The 23,770-nt window shown below is 43.3% G+C and overlaps 1 protein-coding gene across 2 annotated transcripts in view; it reads left to right on the top strand.

Moving 5' to 3' along the window:
• Nucleotides 1–13,709: 13,709 nt before the first annotated feature.
• The window catches only part of LOC144497274 (KN motif and ankyrin repeat domain-containing protein 4-like), a 77,977-nt gene continuing 67,916 nt past the window's right edge, over nt 13,710–23,770 (top strand). For both annotated transcript variants that reach the window (XM_078218294.1, XM_078218292.1), the window contains exon 1: nt 13,710–13,834. The gene's annotated coding sequence lies outside the window, so the exon portion shown is untranslated. The remainder of the gene's footprint in view (nt 13,835–23,770) is intronic.

Genomic DNA, 23,770 nt, shown 5'->3' with positions numbered 1-23,770 from the left:
CCTCCACAATTGGAAAATGTGGGAGGGCAGAAACAGAGGCAGTTCTTCAGGCTATGCAATGTCATGAGCATTCTTTTACTGTCGCCTCTGTGTTCCCACACGTGTTCCCTCAGACTGACCTGACATCCACACCCCAACTATTTTCCCACACGATCAGGGCTGGGAAAATCTGGCCCCTACTCCCGAAATATTAAATAACAAGGAGTAATCGGAGAGACCAAAGTGTATCCCCTAAAATTTTATAAAGTAATGGAATGATTTGATTACATCTTTCAAGATATTGGAGATAGGGATATTTCAAATGGGATTATGAAACCTGGTCTAAAAATTAGAGTCACAGCTTTCCAGAGTAGAGTTAGGAAACACTTCTTCACACTAAAGGTGGGAGAGGTTTGGAACGTAAGGCAATTGCTGTGAGGTTGATTGTGAATTTTATCTCTGAGATTGATAGATTTTTGTTAATTAAAGATATTCAGGGGTATGGAGCAAAGACGAATATGTGGAGTTAGGTCACAGATCAATCATGATTTCATTCAAGAGGACACATGGTGCAGTCCTGTTAACTTTCTGCTAAATAACTTAACACAAACTGATGTTATGTTTAAAAAGCAGGTTGAAGACTAAATAAATGAAAATAAGAAGGAGCAGATCAAGGAGGTAATTGCCTTTATTGCACTGCCTATGAGCCAGGTGGAGCTGTGTTTTCCCCAGGCCAAACAAGCTTACCCCTGACCTCCACATAATTAGACCCTCATGGTTGGCCAACCATCGGCCCATGATGCACCACTCACCCTCTCCACTACCATCCCATGTCTGGATTCATCCCTGTGATGGCTGACCCCTTCCTTGTCCACATGCTCAGACTGACCTGACATCCACACCCCAACTATTTTCCCATTGCTTTCAAACTTGTTGCAAAGTTTTTAAAAACATTCACATGCCCCCCCTTGCCACCATTAATAGTCCCTTTATCTTGTGCCCATGACATTTTTCTCAATCTCCCCTTAGCTCCGACCTATCGCTGACCTTCTATTATGGCCCACCACCTCCACCCCACTCTCCGACTATATGATTCATTACATTTCTACCCATCTTTAGTTCTGTAGAAGGTTCACATGGACTTGAAACATTAACTCTGTTTCTCTCTCCACAGGTGCTGCCAGACCCGCTGAGATTTTCCAGTGTTTTCTGCTTTTAGTTCAGATTTCCAGCTGTAATACTTTGCTCTTATCTGATGTTCTTCTCCCCATGCTCTCTTTCTGCCTCAGAAACATAGAAAATAGGAGCAGGAGTAGGCCATTCGACCCTTCAAGCTTGCTTTGCCTTTCATTGTCATCATGGCTGATCATCCAACTCAGTAACGTGTTCCTGCTTTCCCCCCATATCATTTGATCCTGTTAGCCCCAAGAGCTATATTTAACTCCTTCTTGAAAACACAAATGTTTTGGCCTAAACCTCTTTCTGTGGTAGAGAATTCCACAGGCTTATTACTCTTTGGGTGAAGACATTTCTCCTCATCTCAGTCTTAAATGGTTTACCCCATATCCTTAGACTATGACACCTGGTTCTGGTCATTCCCACCACTGGGAACATCCTCCCTACATCTACCCTATCTAGCCCTATAAGAATTTTATAAGTTTCTATGAGATCCCCCTCATTTTTCTAAACTCCCACGAATATAATCCCAACCGACTCGATCTCTCCTCATACATCAGTCCCACCATCCCAGGAATCAGTCTGGTAAACATTCCCCGCACTCCCTCCATAGCAAGACTATTCTTCCTCAGATAAGGAGTCCAAAACTTGCACACAATATTCCAGGTGTGGTCTCACGCAGGCCCGGTATAATTGCATCAAGGTGGATAAGGATAAATTGTTTCCACTAGTTGAAGGCTCTAGAACCAAGGGCCATAATCTAAAAAAATAGAGCCAAGACATTCAGGAGAGATGTTAGAAAACACTTCTACACACAGAGAATGGTATTGGTCCAGAACTCTCTTCCTCAATTGGTGGTGGATGCTGGTTCAATTGTTAGGTTTAAGTCTGAGATAAACAATTTTTTTATTGAACAGGTGTATCAAGGGAAATGGGCCTAGGGCAGGTACATGGAGTTAGGCCACAGATCATGGACACAGCCTTGGTCTTTGGTCACAGCCATAATCTTATTGAATGGCGGAGCAGGCTCGCAGAGTTGAATAACCCATCCCTGTTCCTATGATATTACTTTAAGTTAGGTGAAATGTGCTTTCCCATATTTTTAAGACATAGGCGAATCAGGAAGAATCTCCATCTACTGAATTCATGGTGTTTGCTGTTAATTGATTATTCTGATGATCTTCAAGTTTGCTCTTTGTAATTAATTCCATTATTTAACATGGAACGGAAATAAGACTAATAGATCTCACGATGCCTGTGTTTTGTCACTCTTTGTGAATATAGGCACTGTTAGCCTGTTTCCAGTCTAATGCTATCTTCTCAATGCCGTATGATGTCCTGACAAAGATCATCTGTTTTTCCTAAATCTCCTCTTGAGTTTTTGTCAGCACACTGGGGCAAATGCCACCATTTCTGTGGATGTGTCTGTTTTGAGTGCCTTTAGCCGATCTAAGATGCCATATAATGTATTTAAAAAGTCATTGATTTTACTTGGGATGTATTTTTTTGGGAAAAGCATGTTGCTTCTGTTTTTTCTGGTGAATGCTTGGAATAAATGATCATTCAGAATATTTACTACTTTGTATTGTCTCAAGTTTGCATCAATTTGCATATTTATTGTTTTCCTCACTTCTCCGTCCATACACCGGGTAGGATTTTCCACACTCCCCTGTGGAATGCTTCACAGCAGCGGAGGTGGCCCTCCATTAGCCGGTGGTGGGATCAAAGGGGTTTATGCACCCCTCACTGTCAGGAAACCCGCAGCAGGAGCTCACCGTCAGCGGGAGCAGAAGATCCTGTCGGGGAGAATGGCTGGAAAATTCCAGCCACTATCTATTGTGACACTATCGTTTTTGTGCTTAGCCTGAACAGTTATACTTATTTCCAAATCTGCCTTTGCCCCTCTGATCACGCTTTTGATATACAAACATATGAACAAGAAGCAAGAGTATGCCATTCGCCCCTCAAACCTGCTCTACCATTTAATAAGATCATGGCTGATCTGATAGTAACCTCAAATCTGCATCTTGTCCACCCCTGTAAAAATAACACCCCCTTGTTTACCAAGAATCTATCCACCTCCGCCTTAAAACTATTCAAAGGCTCTGCTCCCACTGTATTTTCAGGAAGTGAGTTCCAAAGATTCACAGCGCTCTAAGAGAAAAAAATCCATTTTAAGTGGGTGGCTCCTTATTTTTAAACAATGACCCCTCGGTCTAGATTCTCCCACAAGAAAGAACATCCTCTCTACATCCACCCTGTCCAGACCCCCCAGGATCTTATTTGTTTCAATCAAGTTGCCTCTTATTCCAGCGGATACAAGCCTAGCCTGTTGAACCTCTCCTCATACAACAGCCTGCCTATTCCAGGGATTAGTCTCGTAAACCTTTTCTCCATTTTCTGATACTAATTGCAGGAAGTCCCTTCTCTTTTCTCCCTGAATAATTTACAGGCATTTTTTCCCCTCTCTTTATCACTTTTAACCCATTCGCGACTTGTTTCTTTATCTGAACTGGTTGGTTTTATCAGGTATTATTCCTGCATGCCCAGCATTCCACCTTTAAAGGTGTTCCAATTGTCTTCCAATGAGATGTTGCTGAGCAAACTCTCACAATTGTTTTTTTCTCTCCGTTTCATCGAATGTAGGTTACATCTGGATTGGAGCGATCTGCAGTGAGTTCTAAATGTATCCCCTCCCACCCAGCCCCCCTTCAAAACATCAATTCTGGCTGTTCCAAATTGGGCAACGTTTCAGAGTTATTGTTTAGATCCATTGAAAAGATCCAGGAGCAGAAATAGTGCCTGAATTTCAAATGATGACATTTTCACATAAATCTAAAGCCAGTAGTTTTAAATACTTCAGTTATTTCAATCCCGAGGGGAGATCCAGATGTTTTCTCATAGTTTTCTGGATCATCTTTGTTTTTGGACGGATTTCTAATGTTATTAATTTCCTGCCTTTACTGTCAACAACTTCTCTTCTGAGGCCTGTGAAAGCTGCTTAGCATTCTCTCTGCTGTTTGCTCCTTTCGTCTGGATAATATGTTGGCCATAACGTCAGTTGCCTTCTGTGAAATTTAATTTTGAAAAAGATTCAAGCATCAGTTCATCTTTAATGTCATCTTGTTAATCAGGACTTGCTGCTGGTGACTTTATTTTTTTTTAATGATTCTATATTAAACTAATGTCCCTTGTATGGTGGGTGGCATTTGGAAAAGCTATTTAGCTGGAGAACTGCACTTTTTATGCTTGGGGAATTAAAACTTTAATCTGACTCCTGAACTGCATCTGTTGGCTCCCAAACAGATGTAAAGAAGAACAAAGGCTATACTTTGTTTTTCACTCTGAAAAATAATACTTTTTCTTTATTCTTCCATTCCTAATTCTTGCAGTGCACTCATGTGTTGTGAATATCTAGGCTAATTTAATAAGGTCAGATTTGCAAATGGGAAAACCCTATAATAGGTGAGCTTCTTGGTGGCGACAGATTGTCTACAGATGGCTCCATGAGACATTGAAATTATTCATACGGTTTCCAGAACAAAGGAAATGTTTGAGAATGAGAGGTTGCTAATTTGAATCCCTATTTGGAACATCTCAATGTGCCATATTGCCTTGGCGAAGTGTGCAGGGAGTTCTTTCAGTTTTATCTGTGTGAATGCTCACAGAAGTAGTCAGATGAAGTCTCGATCAGCCTGGGAGTAGCTTTGAGATAGGCAGAGAGAGAATGTGCCAGGAGCTATGGAGCCAGTAGCAGAGGTTATTAGAAACCAGGGGTATTTTCTAATTTGAAATCATTAAATACACTGAGACCCATGCTTGAATTGGGGAGTGTGATGTTGAAGGATAGTTGGGGTGCTCGTCTAGCTCGATGCTAGTGGAAAGACCCCAAGAAATATCACACCTTGGAGAATAGCAGGGACGCTGAGGAAAATCAAAGTGAATTGCTGTGAGTTGTGGCACACCTTGGTTTGATTCCAGGGGAAGTGATGAAACTCAACATCCATTTGGGTGGAAACAAAAGTAGGAAGAGAAGTGTTCAGTTGATATCTTCAGGTTTAAAGACCAAGTATTTACAAAATAATAGTTTTTAGTGAAAAATACTTCGTTTAATTCTTTGCACAGTAAAAGTTTTCATTCAGACTATAAAATCTTGTAGCATCATTCTTTCAGTTAATAACTGGGAGTACAATTTTCTTTTTAAAGTTACTGGTCTCAACTGAGGTCATAATGTATGCAACACCACCAGACAACAAATTTAAGAAGGAGATAGATGGGTTTTTAATTAGTGGTGGGATGAAGGGTTATGTGGAGTGGTAGGAAGGTGGAGGTGAGGCCAAAATGAGTATCATATCGAATGGTGAAGCAGGTTTGAGGGGCTGAATTACCTACTCCTGCTCTTAGTTTGTGTGTCCTTATGTGACAGGGTATACAGTGAGGAGCAGGTCATTTGGAGATCCACAAGATTTCCCTGAATGTTTCTTGCTCTCTTTCAGATTTTCCCTTCAGCCCACACTTTTTCACTATCCCATTGCAACGTAGAAAGGGTTATGGGCACAGTGTTATATGCACAACATGCATGCTACATAATGTCCTGTGTACCAAATAGATTGAAACAAAGATCATTTTCTAATTCATTCTGATCTTGGAGTAAGTTAAAACATCCCAATCCTCAGTTTAATACTGCTGTCCCCAATGAGTTAAAAATATTAAATACCAAACAACCACACAGGTCAACAAAGGCAACATCTGCAGCTTTCTTTGAAAAGAGAATTGTGATGTTCCTCAGCCAGTATGCCTCACACTTCAACTATTTCCATCATCCTACTAACCCATTTTTTGAATAACCTCTCACAATAGTTGATTTGTTGTAAGAAATCTTGAAATGTTGAGGTTCACTTTGCAAATAAAGAGTAATTGTTGTAACACTGGCAGAGTAGGGGCATTGAGAATAAGCCTAACTATTTCAGAAAGCACAGAACCATGGAAACTTAATTTTATGTAAATGCAGATACTTAGAATACCAATGCTGGGGTACACAGGTACATTTACAAGAATTGTTAACTTGCAAAAAGCATCACGTATGAAGAAATATTAAACAGTCCTCATCTACGGCCAGTGAGAGATATAGTTATTAGATGGAAATGTTGAGTTCTGAATAGGGTTATTCCTGTCGATTTTTGTAGTATACTGTTAATAGACAATATCTTTGCACCTCAACCATCATTATCTCTCTGTTTTATTGCCATTGAAACATTCATTTTTCCTTCAAGCTTTCCTGTGCCTTATAAATTCTAAGTATTATCAATCCTAAGGATTCGCACCCTCTGTATCCACCATGCATTGAAATGAAGACTCACATATTCTTTCCAATTCTAATCCATGGTTCTCCATTTGTTGAACTCCTTACTTTTCAATTACATATACGATCATTCTTTTGTTTCTGCCAAAATTACTCTGTAAATCCCAAGATGTAAGTGTTTTATCGTCTTTGAAGGAGAGTGGTGGCAGGAGGGATGGTTCCTCGGGGACAAGGGGTACCCACTCAGGAAGTGGCTGTTGATGCCAGTGCGGAGGCCACAAACTCCAGCGAAGACTTGATACAATGAAGCTCACGCTTCAACATGCGTGTTGGTGGAGTAGATGGTCAGACTGTTGAAGATGCGATTCCATGCCTGGACCGGTTGGGGGTGCCCTACAGTACAACCTCCAGAGGGCCTCCCACATTATTGTGGTCAACTGCGCTCTCCACAATCTAAACATGCAGAGACAACCTAGACCTGGAGGAGATGGGCGAGTGCCAGATCTGCTCAGGTGAGAAGGATGTTGAGGAGGGCGGTGGGCTTGACGATGCCGAGGAGGAGGATGGGGAAGAACACTGGGCAATGGACAGGGCCAGAATTGGCCATCGAGCAAGGGATGCCCTGATTACCTTTCATTTCAGGGATATGGGAGTAGCAAGTGGTGAGGTCTCTCATAATGGATGTAAGGTCAAGCTAATGATGTAGTACCACCATGATCTAACCATTTGGTTGCATGTTTTCAATTGCAGGGGGCTGCATTCATTGGCCTGACTCTACAGGAGAATGATGATGACCGGTAGTGAGGACAAAGCGACGCTTCTCTTATCCTCAGCGTTATGTCTGACTCCTGTCTAACAGAGCGCTACATGTGCCATGCCAATGAACAGACACATCATGGGGTTCATCAAAGCTGGAATGATTGAGGGGCCTGCAGTGCCTGAGACTGTCATTGGCCAGGTTTTCACTCTCATCTTCCACCTGAGGTGGGCAAGCAATCAGCACCTCAACAGCCCCTTGGCCTCTCCCGCTCAGGTGAAGTGATGCAAAATTGAGCTTCTCCAGTGCTGATGGATGGGTAAGGGGAGGGTTTGCAGTTTCCATGAACAGGGTTTCGGGAAGGGTGGCCAGGGGTTGTAGGGGAAAGTGCAGTTGACAGCTGTGACGCCTCGTTAGCAGCTCGGAGCTGCTCAAGTCTAGTGGATCCAGGGGACACGACGATGGTCCGGCCTGTTCAGCTGCTTTGCCTGCAAGAGAAGGGAGACGCGTTAGAGCATTACAGGGAATAAAGGAGGGGACATTGGTTACTCACTACAGACGTAAGGAATGACAGTATGTCTTGAGGATTCTCACATTTGTCTGCTGTCCCCACTTCACCATCAGCGCACTCTTCCTCCTCCCCACCAGCTCGATGGCTCTCTCCTCAAATAGCGTGAGTATTCTGAGCTCTGACATTGCTCCGCTGGGTGTGCTTGCTCACACTTGTTGTGGTTGAGTTCGTCCTGCAATGACACAGATAAGGAGAGCCTAGGCAGCAGTGTTGAAGTTTAAGATGATGGAGTGGGAGCTGGAGTGTAAGGAACATGGCAGTGAGTAGGAGGGAAACATAGTAATTTGGGGGAGGGGAGAGAAGGGCCTCCCTTCTGGTGTTGGTATAGGCCAAGTGGGTGAGAGATAAAGGTATAGCTTTGAAGGGTGTGCGAGGGGGTGCAGAAAAAGGCTGCCTGAGGCTGATTTACTCTGGCTGAGTGCAGAAGATCTGTCATCTTGCGGCACTGCTGTGCTGTCCTCTTCTGCAGTGAGCTGGCACTTACCGCACCAATGCAACCATCCCCTGCAGTTGCTGTGGAACAAGGGCTGGGAGACGTTTATATGCAGCTCCCCAGTAACTGGCACGATTAAGAGAAGCCATGGCAGGTGAATCAGAGGGAGCTGCCGCAGGCACGGTGTTATTCTCACCTCCATAAAGACTCTTATCAATGAGATGCAAGATCCGGTCAGAAATTACACCAGGGCCATTGGTGCGATTCACTCAAATTTTCTCACCGGAACCAACTTTGCCAAATTCTGGGAAGGTCGCCCCTTCTGTCTTTACAGGAATCTTCTAGCAATCTGTAAGATCTCACTGTTCACTATTGCGCTTAGCCAGATCATACTCGGGTTTCATAAGCCACCCTATTATACCGAAGCTATAAAGCATCAAAAATGTGTCTGTTTTCTAATCAGAAAAGTTAAAAGTACATTTGCCAATTTTTGTTAGAGGTCGGTTGGGCATTTTCAAAACCTCATGATGATCCTCGGAGAAATCCGAATTGTTCAAAAACAGCAAAGTGAGTTTTGCTTGTTTTACAGAAATTGGTGCTGACTTGCAAATTAAACCCAGGGCACACTGTCAGGCTGCCTACAGCAGGAATGTGTTTCAGTTTATCTCAGACTTGCTCAGTGTGTGGTGTGCCTTTGTTCAGGAGCTGCCTCGCAATAAACTATTAGCAGCTGTCCTCAAAATACATCTCAGTGCAGACATTAAATGAATGATTTCTCCTTGTCTTCTAACCACAGTAAAAATGAAGTAAATTAACCCAAGCTCCTATATACAATAGAATGGCAGCTCATTCTTGAGTGTGTTCATCCTACAATGAAAGGTGTATAGCCTCAAATTTTCCCCCTGCCATTGGTAATGACCAAAAGTGGGCTGGCAGATTTTACTCCCTCTGATCAGTATGCTGAAGCTCGTTACACATTCCTACCACTCTGAATGATATCACCCAGCAGGGGATATTTCTGGCCCATACCAGGCAGTACTCGTCCCACTGGGAGGTGTTTGAGTTTCAACGTATCCTGCCACAAAATAATGGCACTGATATCTGTAGCTTTCAGTATCTTTCTGTAGCTCAGAATTAGGTGATTATCTTTTAAAGACTTGGTATAAAATAAATTTTAATGGTATATGTCCATTTATTCCGTCTCTTTGAAACCAAATAAAGCGGCGAGTATACACCAGAATAATGTAATGCAGCTTCTAGTCGGGTCTGATGTTGGTGTGATTATTGATTTGATTTATTATTGTCACATGTATTGGTATACAGTGAAAAGTATCGTTTCTTGCGCGCTATACAGACAAAACATACCGTTCATAGAGTACATAGGGAGAACGAAAGGAGAGAGTGCAGAATGTAGTGTTACAGTCATAGCTAGGGTGTAGAGAATGATCAACTTAATATAAGGTAGGTCCATTCAAAAGTCTGATGGCAGCAGGGAAGAAGCTGTTCTTGAGTCAGTTGGTACGTGATCTCAGACTTTTGTATCTTTTTCCCAATGGAAGAAGGTGGAAGAGAGTATGTCCAGGATGCATGGGGTCCTTGATTATGCTGGCTGCTTTTTCAAGGCAGGGGGAAGTGTGGAAAGTGCCAATGAATGGGAGGCTGCCATTGCCATGTTGCTTGTGAAATCTCCTCATCGCTGTTAGGTGCTGATAAAATCTCAGTGATAATACCAAAAGGCTATTAAACTGTTCCTTGTTTTGTAACAGGGGAGAGGTAATCACAAGCCACAAGACCAATAACCCACCCCAGAGCTTCGTCATAGCAGCAGTCCTTATTTTAGATATGGCTCAGGAGATCATGGAGGATAAAATTGGGCTGTTTAGTGCCAGCAAGTTAGTTGCTGCATGGCCACATAATGTTTGAAAATAGGATCTGAGATTCACACTAACTCTTTTGACAGAAATTGCGCAGGGCACTGATTGGTAACTGTGATAGCATGCAGAAAATATGAATGAAAGGGTGTAAATAATCACACGCCACATTCCCCATGTTTGTTTTTGGGGTGTAATCCTTCATAATGGTAGATTTTGCATTTTAGGCTCCCTCTGGATATGTGAGAGCTCTGTGTCTGTAAGAGGACAGCTGCATCGAGTTTCTGATTTTGCCTTTGTTGCGTGGCCTGGGTACAGTCCTGATATCAGACTGCTGCCTGATGGCACCAGGAAACGGGCGGGTAGCTGCAGCTTCTCTGTATCTCATATCAAAGAAAGCAACATTCCGAAGATCCCAAATGAGAACATCCTGAAGAAGGTTAATCAAACCTGCTCTTGCTTTTAGCGAAAGCTGTCTTTCATTTCATTGCTGTTCTCATTTGTTGGTACATGATAGCCATTTTGAAGTAATGAGTCTGCTACCTTGCACGTAACAGGCTGTATGAATGGGTTCCCAATCCCAAAGGGCATCTTATGCTGCCTCAGCTAAGATGAGTGTAACACCATTCTTATCAGCTTCTAGCATTCCTGACTATAGTATGGATTTCTTCTCTTTTGCAATCTGTGCGGAGTTGGCTTCCAGCCAATTCTCATGCCTAACAAGTTGATAGTGTAGTTGTTATCTCATTTTGTGCCAATTTAACAGCTTGCAGCATAGTTCACACATTCCAGTAACCAATCCAAAACTTTGAGTGAACCATAAATGGTTCATCCTGTTACAGGATTTAGCTGCTGTCTATAACATAGTCCTCCAGAAACCTCCAGCAACTCCAGCAGGTCACAACATTGGCATCTTCTATTTATTTCCTTGCACTCTCCCCTCACTATTTCAGTGATTAACCTGCATAACTCATCGAGCATCACAACCCACCTCCCCCCCCCCCCCACCCAATGTCACTGCTCTGACCACCCAACAACCCCACCTCACCCACTCACCTACCCACTCACCTCACCATTTGCTCAATCACTCACTCGCCCATTCATTAATCGACAGATTCCTTAAGAGACTTGAAACCGTTAAAAACCTTAGCTAAATAAGGCACCTACTGTCTTAAAAGATTTGATTTGATTTGAGTTATTATTGTCACATGTATTGGTATACAGTGAAAAGTATTGTTTCTTGCATGCTATACAGACAAAGCATACCGTTCATAGAGAAGGAAGGGACAGAGTGCAGATTGTAGTGTTACACTCACAGCTAGGGTGTAGAGAAAGATCAACATAATGCGAGGTAGGTCCGTTCAAAAGTCTGATGGCAGCAGCAAAGAAGCTGTTCTTGAGTCGGTTGGTACGTGATCTCAGACTTTTGTATCTGTTTCCCAATGGAAGACAGTATATCCGGGTGCATGCAGTCCTTGATTATGCTTCTCTGGGAAAAGGGGGTATGCCCTTTCCTTTCCTGGAGAGGCTGAGTTGATTTCTGCTTCAGCCGGGATCAGAAGATCTGGCTCAAAATGGGCAGTATCTTCGGGTCGAGGAAATCTCTGTGGGTGGCAGCAATGATGCCAACATTGCCTTTGACCCGGGGTTCTAGGCCATCATGTCAGGAGAAGATGGGAGAGAAAGTCTGCGATGAAAATACATTTTTAAGCAGTATCTAATACTTGTAACCACAGTAAAATGATAATGGCCCAGGAAATCAGTTGTCAAAGTCTGTAGCTACTTTGCTGAGGTAAACATGGAAAAACTGCATGGGAATTAATGGCATAACAACTTAGACTGTGTGGTGAACCATAGATGGTTACCACTATGGGTACTTGTACATATGTTACTCTTGTTACTGTTGGGGTTAGGGTTTGGGTGTTCCACCTGTTATTATTGTTTATGTGGTACACTTCGTTCGGCTCCGCCTTCTTACAGGAGTATAAAGGTCACTGCTACTTCCTAGTAGCCCTTAGTCTGGGATAGTGTTGTTAAGTAGTGTGCTCCAATCTTGTTGTGAAGAAAAGCCTTTATTCCCGGATACGTCCTAGCCTCCCGTGTGAATCAATCGCGCATCAGACTGATAACTGTGGACAGAATAATATGACCAATATTTGTGAGAATGGGAAATAAGATTTGTAGACAGGAAGTTCATGTCCTATGCAAGAATTTTTATAAAGGTAAAGTCGCCATTGTCCCAGATGAACATAGACTTCTCTCCCCTTTGAGGGGGGGGGGGAGCTGACTGGTGGCAATTTAACCTGAGGATCACCACACCTTATGTAAGGGGCAAGGTTGAGAAGGCAGGGCCTTCATGCATAGCCTCAGCCGGTATAGGAATTGAACCGGCACTCTTCATGTTGCTCTGCATCACAAACCAGCTGTCCAGCCAACTGAGCTAACTGATTCCCCTTTTAATACACTGCAGTTGTATGCTTGATTGGCACTTTAAACATTCACTCCCTCCACCACCTTCACCAATGGAAGTACAGCGTGTTACCATCTACAAGATTCACTGCAACAACTCATCAAGGCTCTCTCGACAGCACCTTCCAAACCTGCAAGATCCACCACCTAGAGGGACAAGTGCAGTAGATACACAGGAACACCACCACCTTCAAGTACCCCTGCAAGTCACACCATCCTGACTTGGAACTATAACCCTGTTCCTTCATTATTGCAGAGTCAAAATCTTCCTAAACAGAACTGGGGGTTACATCGCATGGACTGTAACGGTTAAGAAGGCAACTCACCACCTTCTCAAAGGCAGATAGGTGTGGACAATAAATGCTGGTCTGATGCCTCCATTCCATGAAAAAAAACATAAATCTATAAATACTCAGAATCAATATTGAAATGCCGATTACTCTTGAATGCCTCCAGATAACACATTTTTTAACATACCCATCCAGGGATGTGGGCGCCACTGGCTAGGCCAGTATTTATGTGGTAGTTTGTGGTAATCACTATTCAGTTAGATTGATGATGTGTTTTTGATAGTGAATTTTGGCCAAACCACCTTCGGTATCTCAAGTTAAGACAACAGATACATGCAATTTTATCAAATGCATCTCTTAGTCATTGGCCGCTGGCAAGGCGAATATAATCATCTGAGTCCCAACACTTTGCATTTTAAGTTATTTTCTGGTGGGGATTTTTTCAGGAATATTCAAGAATATTTGAATTTGCCAGTGGAACAGCATTTCATCCTTGAAAGTTGTGAGACCACACACAGTTTTCAGAACATGGAGACAAACCCATCGGGACAGTGTTTTGTTTTTGCAGTTGGCAAGTTAAGGTGACAGTCCACTGCGTTAAGTTAGATATAAATTGGTATTGTAATAAAGTAACGCAATGGAGAGTGTACAGTTAATATCATTGAACAAACAGTGACTGGTATCTCAATAGTTAAGGAACAAATGATCCTTGATGAACATTAAAACAGGCATGCAGTGTCAGTGTTCCTCGTGGGTGTGTTCAAAAGACCATTTTTTACAGAGCAAATACTTGCAAACTATAACCAGACTTATTCTGTTGACTTTGGCATGTATTGAACTATTCTCCATGTGGAGTGGCATCCTACATTCTGATGGTATCAGTCGAATAAATTGAACTATACTGTTCGGATTAAGAACAGTTCATTCCTGGAACTTGCACAGAACTGGCTTCTCTAGTGTGGAAAATATTTTATGCAACTTTGAAGGTAAGGCAAATAAATGCTTTGTGGATGTTGGCTGTGTTGAGATGCTGCATCTTGTTTATTTTGTAATACGTTCGATTGCAGTTATTGTTGAAATCTGAAATTACATTTTTGTTGCATGAATGATCCATTTAACTGAGGTAATTGAGATGCAAGTGATTTCTGTATGCCTTTTCTATATATGCAAAATGTTGTTGTGGCTACTCTTAACCATTATTTAACAAATGCTATTAAGCAATGTCGGATAACTGTAGCCATTACTGCAATTTTAAAGCATACGTCTGCAATGGTTTACACAAACTTTAACTTTGTTTGAACGAGGCAGAGTTCCAGTGGCTCGGACGTAAGAATAAGTTACTAATTAATTTGTCTTGAAGGCAAATTCCTCTACTTTTATGAGGAAGTATATCTGAAAAGTTCATTGTATTAGAAAGTATAAAAAACTATAACCTCTACGAGAAAGGTCTCTTTGTACAACAGGGAACTATAGCCCTGTGTACAACGTGGCTCCTTTGGACCAAATCCAATTGTACACCATTTAGTAGCAAAGAACTGAGTGTAAACAGCCCATTAAGTCAATCTGCATTGAGTATGAATAATAAATTGTCTGTGGTGTTGTGCTAAATGCAAATTAATTCCAACAATTAGATTGAAGAAACCTATTTAAATCTGAAATACAAATTCTGGAGTTTGGAAACCCACACTGCATCACATATGGTATTTGCATCAATAGCAATACAAGCTGAATGTTTCTCTGTGTGTGTGTGTGCGTTTGTCTGTGAGAGGGCTGAGAACTAGACTGTAAGAAACGTAAGCTTCTTTTTGTTCCAATTCTTTGAATCCAGCATCTGTTAGCAGATTCCTTGTGTTTATGATATTAAATTTGTTTTCTCCAAACTGGCAGTAGCTCATGGTGGGCTCTTGGAACTTGTATTTTAATAGAAAAATAACATAAAAATAGTTTTATTCTTCTGAGAATGAATAAATTATGTACTTCATTCTTAAAGAGAATTCCATAGAATCCATAGAATCCCTACAGTGCAGAAGGAGGCCATTCAGCCCATCGAGTCTGCACCGACCACAATCCCACCCAGCCCCTATTCCCGTAACCCTTCATGTTTACCCTGCTAATCCCCGACACTAGGGTCAGTTTAGCATAGCCAATCCACCTAACCCGCACATCTTTGGACTATAGGAGAAAACCGGAGCACCCGGGGAAACCCACGCAGGCACAGAGTTACAGTGCTGGGAATTTACACAGAGAAAGCTGGAAATACTCAGCATCTGTGGTGAGGGAGAGTTGATGTTTCAGGTCGAAGGCCTTTTGTCAGAATGTTCTCAATCTGAAACGTCTATTTCTGAAATAGGTGCAGGCCAACATGAGGAATAGCAGCAGGTCATTCAGCCCCTCAAACCTGCTTTGCAGTCCAATTAGTCCACAGCCTAACCATATCTGAATTCCTTTTATCTGCCTTTGATCCAAATGCCTTCATATATTTACCTAACATTAATCTATCAATCTCAAATTCAATCAATCAATATCAATCTACAGCAGACGCCATCTCCCTGGCCCTGCACTCAACCCTGGAACACCTAGATAACAAGGACACCTATGTCAGACTCCTATTTATTGACTACAGCTCAGCCTTCAACACCATTATTCCCACGAAACTCATCTCCAAACTCTGTGGCCTGGGCCTCGGCACCTCCCTCTGCAACTGGATCCTAGACTTCCTAATTCACAGACCACAATCAGTAAAGATAGGCAACAACACCTCCTCCACAATCATCCTCAACATCGGTGCCCCTCAAGGCTGTGTTCTCATCCCCCTACTATACTCCTTATACTCCTATGACTGTGTGGCCAAATTCCCCTCCAATTCGATTTTCAAGTTTGCTGATGACACCACTGTAGTGGGTCGGATCTCAAACAATGACGAGACATTGTACGGGAATGAGATAGAGAATCTGGTGAACTGGTGCGGCAACAATAATCTCTCCCACAATGTCAACAAAATGAAGGAGATTGTCATCGACTTCAGGAAGTGTAAAGGAGAACATGTTCCTGTCTACATCAATGGGGATGAAGTGGAAAGGGTCAAGAGCTTCAAGTTTTTAGGTGTCCAGATCACCAACAACCTGTCCTGGTCCCCCCATGCTGACACTATAGTTAAGAAAGCCCACCAATGCCTCTACTTTCTCAGAAAACTAAGGAAATTTGGCATGTCAGCTACGACTCTCACCAACATTTACAGATGCACCATAGAAAGCATTCTTTCTGGTTGTATCACAGCTTGGTATGGCTCCTGCTCTGCCCAAGACCGCAAGGAACTACAAAAGGTCATGAATGTAGCCCAATCCATCACGCAAACCAGCCTCCATTCCATTGATTCTGTCTACACTTCCTGCTGCCTCGGCAAAGCAGCCAGCATAATTAAGGACCCCACGCACCCCGGTCATTCTCTCTTCCACCTTCTTCCGTTGGGAAAAAGATACAAAAATCTGAGGTCACGTACCAACCAACTCAAGAACAGCTTCTTCCCTGCTGCTGTCAGACTTTTGAATGGACTTACCTTGCACTAAGTTGATCTTTCTCTACACCCTAACTATGATTGTAACACTACATTCTGCACTCTCTCATTTCCTTCTCTACAAACGGTATGCTTTGTCTGTGTAGCGCGCAAGAAACAATACTTTTCACTGTATGTTAATACATGTGACAATAATAAATCAAATCAAATCAAATTTTGAGATTTTCAATTAGCCAAGTCTCAACAGCTTTTTGAGGGTGAAAGTTCCAGATTTCTACAATTCTTTGTGTGATGGCAGGACAATAAGCACAAGAGTAGTGCCAAACAAGCTAAAAGCAACAGTATTTATTCCTGAAATTGAATACAACGAAGCATAAGAAATAGGCGATAGTAATTTTACATAATACTGTACGATATGGCACTCAAAAAGGGATAATGTTTCATTTTTCAACTTCTGTTGTTCATTGCCATTGATACCAGAGGAGATCTCTGATAGAAAGATACAGTGGAAGTTTCCTTGTGCTCACAAACTATTTCTCCAAACTTGCACTTTCACCCTTTCCTCCGGTAAGTACATACCAACCTTTTGCAGAATTCAGTGTAACGTCTCTGTGAATTTCCTCCTCGGGTGGACCTCTATAATCGCCAAAGACTTAAATCTTAGGTCAATGAAACAAGAGATGTAAATGACACTAAAATGTGACCAACATGCAGCAAAATACAAAATCCCTGTAAAATACAGATGGGAACTATACCACGGCCTTTCCTTTGTTTTTGCAGCTGCAACCTCCCACAGTTATCCACACTCCAACATATTGTATACAACTTAACATTCCCCCATCTTCCTCACTGAACATCACTGAAGGATGAACCATTGATGTGGCAAACAGATTAAAGACTCACTGACCTTTTAAAATCAAGGCTAGAAAAGGATCCATTTTGAACCCTTACTACAACAGAATTTAATAAACAGAAACTTAAGAGGGCAAGTTTATGAATTTTTACTTTGGCCCATGAGGTGAGATGAATCTTTCACTTTGGTTTCTTCAGTGACTTATCTGTGAGTTCAGACCATGCAAAGGAGGGAAGCCCCATGTTGGACCCTGATTTTGACCAGGTAGCTAGCCGATCTCGGCGAAGGCAGCTGGAAGGATGCTGAAGTTTACTTCAGGGCTCCAAGATTGTGGGGGAAGGAGAACACCATCCCTCATCATCCTTTGCTGGGAAGATGCCTGCACAGACATCATGTGAGCACAGAGGGAGGCACAGTGGTGGTGACCTGCTGATACTCAGTCATGGGCAGCACGTGAAGAAAAAACATCTGTAGGAAGGATGGGAAAGAAGCTGTCACACTGTAACCCAGCAAAGAATTAATCATTTCAGCAGAGGAGCAAATAAAGGAAGATCTTTGGAGAGAAAGAAGCAGCAGATCTTATGGCACATTATGGCAGTGACGTAATATTTATATTAAAATGAGACCCCTCACCATTATCGCGCTTTGTTAAATCACAGAAAGTTAATTAGTACATTAACATTTTGCTTCATGTGTTGCCAAGATTCCTTTAGGAATTCCCACATGGCACTATTCACATCAGACAATGGGGATGATTTCGAGTCCGCACTCTCTGTCTGTGGGAATGGCGGTGTTTGCTCACACTCCAAAGAGTGGAACTCGAGCCAGCAAGTTTCCGAGTTCTGATCTTCCCAGCCCCTCGCCGTTGGAGTGGAGTGAAACACACTGCAGGACCACAGAAAGCTCATTTTAATACATTAGCATGTCGTAAGCGGACACTCTCTCCGTGACTCCCCCCTCTCCCCCGATATTCAGCGGGTGCTGGGAGACCGTCACGTCGGCACCATTTACAACAGATTCATGTAGACGTGAACCTGTCGTGGGGATCTCCCGGGCGGTCTGAAGGGGAGGAGGGACATGTCCAGGTAGTTGCCTGGCAATGCCCCCCTGGCATTGCCCCTTGGTTCAGGGTGGGACGGATCCAGAGAATCCACCCTGGACATGGTGAGACTTAAAAATCAATCCCAGTGATCTCACTCATTTATAAAAGCAAACATTGCTGGAAATAACGATCAGCATCTGGAAGGGAATGATCACTTAGGGTTCTGGGTGTGACCCTTGTTCAGAGCTTTGTGGAAAATATTCCATCATTCAACCACTAGTTCTAACTTACACTGCTTACTATTGCATTTCTTTTTAAATATTGCCCAGTTTATGAGCAGCGAGTTAATGAGAACTTTGTTTGAATTGCCAGCAGTCTTGAGGAGGGATCCATTACTGTTTACAGTAAATGCACTAAAGCCTTGGCATTTTATCTGTGATGTCTTTGGAGACAGATGGTTTGAATTCCCTGCTGGTTAGACAAGCCCCGGAGTAGCGGAGTAGAAAATGCCTTCTGGAATAAAAATCAGCAGGATCCAAATTATAACATTCCTGTTTGTATCTCCTTCTTTCATCTTCTGTTCCATCTGAGTGCTGTAGCGACAGTTTGATAGCATACTGTAGAATAGTAACAAAGTGGACGCGCTGTTTCTCTTTGGCGCAGTGACAAAAACTGTTCAGGGTTGGGAAGTTCTGCAGTGGAGGAAAGGATATAAAAGGATTTAAATCTCTCCTCACACTTCGCTGGCTTGAGGGAATTGGGGGAACGTAATTTCCAGCACAGCACTGCAGAAAGCATAGCATCAAGCAGTTTGTAAAGTATTTGCCTTCAAATCATCATTATCTCAATAAAGTGTCTTTTATGGGACAAATTTAATAATACTTTCATATAATTAGGTGATATTATTCTCAATACCAAGTTGATCCGTTGAAATACATTGGTCGGGATTCTCCCAAAAAAACTCAAAGTTCCCAACATGCGAGAAAATGGGAGTAACTTCTGTTGGGTTTTTTTAGTGTGATTTCCAGAATGCATCTCCAACACTCTGTGCATCACAGAGTGCCCGAGCGGGATTCACTCTGGAAAGCTGGGGGCAGAGCTTATTCCTGATGGAGAGGCCAGCAGCACTGCGCTGAGCGGGCCACTGCACAGGCACCGATCTATCAGCGCCGAGATCCAATGGCCGCCACTCCCCCCCCCCCCCCCCCCGCAAAGGCATCCTCCAGTTCGCACTGCCCAGTGCCTGGTGGACAGTGCTAAGGTGCCCCTGGGGCAATGCCAGTTTGCCACTTGGGCAGTGCCAGGGTGCCAGGCTTGCACTGTCAGGTGGCACTGTCCGAAGGGCACCCCCCTTACGCGAAATTCCCAGGGCGGGCCTCAATGTCTTCTCTTCCCTCCAGCGGGGTCAGGCTGCCTGTCCCCTGTTAGTGGGGAGCAACAGTAAATCCCGCTGGAGGGATCCACTCCTGGCAGGGTCGAGGGGCGGGGAGATGCTAGCGGGCCCAGCGAATTCTGTCCCGGGCCCGCTAATCATATGGAAATGTCAATTACCATGATATTTCCAGTTGATAATCAGCTCCGCACCAGTGTGGAGGCCATGATGCCCAGCGGGAAGCCTGTAAAATGGCTGCCGCTGATGTCTCCCAGCCAGCTGCGCTACTCAAGCAGTGCAGTGGGCTAGGACAATCGCAACCATTTTGTTTTTCTAACTTGTTCCCAAATCTTTGTCTCTATGTATGGAACGTGTGAAATTTGGAAGAAGACTTTAAAAATTTAATGGTGACATTGCACATGATTTTCTGAATTTATTTCAGCACCCTGGGAATAAGCTAGGTTTCATCCCCGGTGTGTGCCGAGTTACTTCATTTCAATCCTATCTGCTGGGCCAATACTTAGCAATTGGGTAGTTAAAACCATCCCCAAGTCGTTTACTAGCTGATGAACCACAGTTTTAGCTGTTTTCCACTAACTGGGTGGCAAGGGGCACCACCCTAAAACTGGCAAGGTTCCCTTTAGTACTTGCACACTGGCTCACATGGTGCCACAAGGGCCCGATTGAAGTTTTTACCAGAAACTGTGAGAATTGAGAGCAGCGAGTCTAACACAGCACAAGGCTGGATGGAAGTCCAAAGGACCTGAAAAGGGAAGTTGCAATGTTTGTTTCTTAAATTTCTTAGTGGAGGTCTGCATGCCTGCTCTGACTCCAGAGAAGTCTTAGACCTCCTCTGTGTGATCCCGCTTCTTCTGATCGTAGGCACCTCCCCTCCATCCCTGACCCACATACCCCACAGGAAGACCGAACAAGCTTATCTCAAGGATCTACTGTTCAGGAGAATTGCGCAGCTTCTTCTCTGGAACACTTACGAGGTTGACTCGTGTCATTCAAATGAGACCTGGGATTTGTTTCCCAGAATTGGGGAATTTTAAACACACATCAAAATTCATGCCACACTGATTTCAATTGGAGTGCTACATTTGCCCTTTTATATCACCCAGGAGTGTCCAAAATCAAGATGCTGGCCAGAAGCTATGTCTGGTGGCCTGGAATAGATGCGGACATGGCAGCATTCGTGGGTCAGTGCCAGGAATGCCAGCAAGGACATAAGTTGCCACCAGCAGCTCCCCTACATCCATGGGAATGGCCGGGTAGACCATGGACGTGGATGATGTAGGCCCATTCATGGGGTCTATATTCTTTGTCCGAGAGGACACCCACTCCAAGTGGATGGACGTCCATAGGGTGCATTCGGCGACCACAGCAATAACACTAGAGGAACTTCGCCCCTTATTTCTAACGCATGGGATCCTGGAAGTGCTGGTCTCTGACGGTGAACCGACTTTGCCAACCAGGAGTTCACCCGGTTCATGAGGTCGAATGGGATACGATACTATCCATTGTTGTCGGACAGCCTCACGGAGAAAGCGGCCCAGAATTTAAAAACTGGTTTAAAAAAATAACCGGAAACATCAATGGACACCAAGCTCTCCCACTGGTTATTTGATTATAGAACAGCCATCTCCCCCACCCCCACCCCTTGCCACTTTTGGAATAGCGTCTGCAGAATTGCTCATGGGCAGACGTCTCCGCACCAGATTATGTTTGCTCTTCCCAAACCTGGGGGTGGAGAGGTGGAAAATCAACAAGAAGGCCAACACAAAGGCCATAACAATAGTGGCCGGGAGAGATGACTGGAGGCCAATGAAAAGGTTTGGGTAAAGAATTACTCCAATGGTCCTGCATGGTTACCCTGTATACCGTAGGATGGAACGTGCATCCTACAAAATATGCGTAGGTGAGGCCATTCTCAAAAAACATCTGAATCAAACGCGGGCCTCAAAAATCACAGTTTGTCCAGCGGCCAACTATGGCCAGCAGACTGAGAACCAAGGAGAGTCCTCTCAGACTGGCCAGCCCTGCCTCTCTGTCCCATAGTTAGGACCTCCGAGTCCGAATTGGACACTGCGGTGTAATGACTTCAGTGAGGTCCATGAGGTTGGCCTCTTGGAGTATGAGCTCCCTGATTGAGCTCATAATTGCCTGCCCAATCAGGGAGCCTCACCTGTATATATAAATATGGGAGTGTCAGGTCCACTGGCACTCCTGATTCTGACTTTGTACCTGAAGCACTCTCGGTGCGGAATTTTCCCATCACGTCCACTACGGGAATCGTAGCAGGCGGGACGCGGACCATGCAAAAGTCTGTTGACCTCAAGCGGGATTTTCTGGCCTTGGGGCGTGTGCAGCTGGAAAATCTCACTCAGTTCCAGACTGGAACTGAGTGAGTCTTTAATCAAGTCTTTAAGATATAAACAATGTATAAACTCACATTGTTTATATCTTAAAGACTTGATTAGCTGTAAGTATTCGCATTCCAACCATTATTCATGTAAATCGAGTGTGTGTCTTTATATGCCCTGTTTGTGAACAGAATTCCCACTCACCTGAAGAAGGGGCTTGGAGCTCCGAAAGCTTGTGTGGCTTTTGCTACCAAATAAACCTGTTGGACTTTAACCTGGTGTTGTTAAACCTCTTACTGTGTTTACCCCAGTCCAACGCCGGCATCTCCACATCATGACAATGACTGCCCCAGGGCTACAGTGCCGCCACTGAAAGGTGTGCCCACCCCAGTCACCATAGCCTACCTTCCTGGTCCCAGCTCATTAAAAAATGTACCTACACTCTGCAACTTCAGCAATAGGTACCTCTTACTGGTGGTGCTGCCCTAGAGTCCCACTGTAGGATTGGCACCCACTTTTGGGCCAGACAGTTGGACTTGTATCTTTGTGAAAATACAGTCTCTATAACTGTATTGTTATCAAGGCTATTAATAAAATAGAGCATAGTTGAGGACCCATCACAGACCCTTATGGGGCATCACTAGTCACTTCTTTCCACTTGGAGTGCATAAGCATCAACCCTATTCTCTGTCTTACTCCTTAACCAATCTCCTAAGCGGGTAAATAATTTGCCATGAATTCCAAGAGCTTTCATTTCAGCTAACGGTCTCTTATGTGGAAACCTAAAGCTTTCTGGAAGTCTATCTGAACTACATCCACACAGATATTCCCCTCTTTATTACTTTAGTTACTTCCTCAAAAAAGTGGACTTGACCCACATTTCACTCAGCCAGGTTGGATCTCTCTAATCTGATCATTTTCTCAAAGTACTCAGTCACTCTGTCATTACATTAATTTTCCCTACAGCAGATTTTGGATTAACTGGACTATCATTTCCTGATTTTCTCTATCGCACGTTTCTGAAATAATGGAGTTACATTTGCAATTTCTGAATCAAGAGAGCTTTGGACGATTATGGCTAAAACATCAGCAATTTCCTCATCTCCCATTTTTAAAATCCTTGGCTGGAAACAGTCAGCTCCTGGAGATTTAGTGATGTTATTTTCTCTATGTTGTTTTCTTATCTATGTTAACATTAGTGAATCCCAGTCTATGATTCATTATTAATTTCCCTGGAATGCCAGGTATATTTTTACTTCCTCCACCAGGAAGACTGGGACAAAGCAATCATTCGACAAGTCTGCCATTTCCTTATTTTCACTTTACCCCCATTTTTTAAAGAGCCTGAATTATCCTTGATTACCTTTTCTCTTTTAATGTCATTTGGATTGGGGAATCTAGATATCTTCATCGGAGTTAAGTATGAGGATTGAATCTTCTAGCATCTCTTTTGCACTTCTGGGCAGGATGTAAGATAAAGCTTTTTTGCTAAGTGATCCTGCACTCAATCCTTATCTTCGACCTCCACCTGAAACTGTTTTTTTAATTTGAAAATGATCACTGCATCTCTGAACTTCTCTTTCCAGTTTCTCCTAAGCCTCAAATACATTGCTCTATACATTCTTCCCCTCACTGCATCCCCATTCAGTGCATCATCTCCTAATATATCTCATTGATGCCAACACTTGGTGCTTGTCAGGTATTGTCTTATTGTTTGCTGTGATGTCCTGCGAATATTGCCAAAGTGTCCAGAGAGTTTTTCCTTGTTCTCATGC

This window comes from Mustelus asterias, chromosome 8, assembly GCF_964213995.1.
Source record: "Mustelus asterias chromosome 8, sMusAst1.hap1.1, whole genome shotgun sequence".
Lineage (NCBI taxonomy): Eukaryota > Metazoa > Chordata > Chondrichthyes > Carcharhiniformes > Triakidae > Mustelus > Mustelus asterias.
The sequence above is the reverse complement of the archived record's forward strand: the minus strand, read 5'-3'. Positions and strand labels throughout refer to the sequence as shown.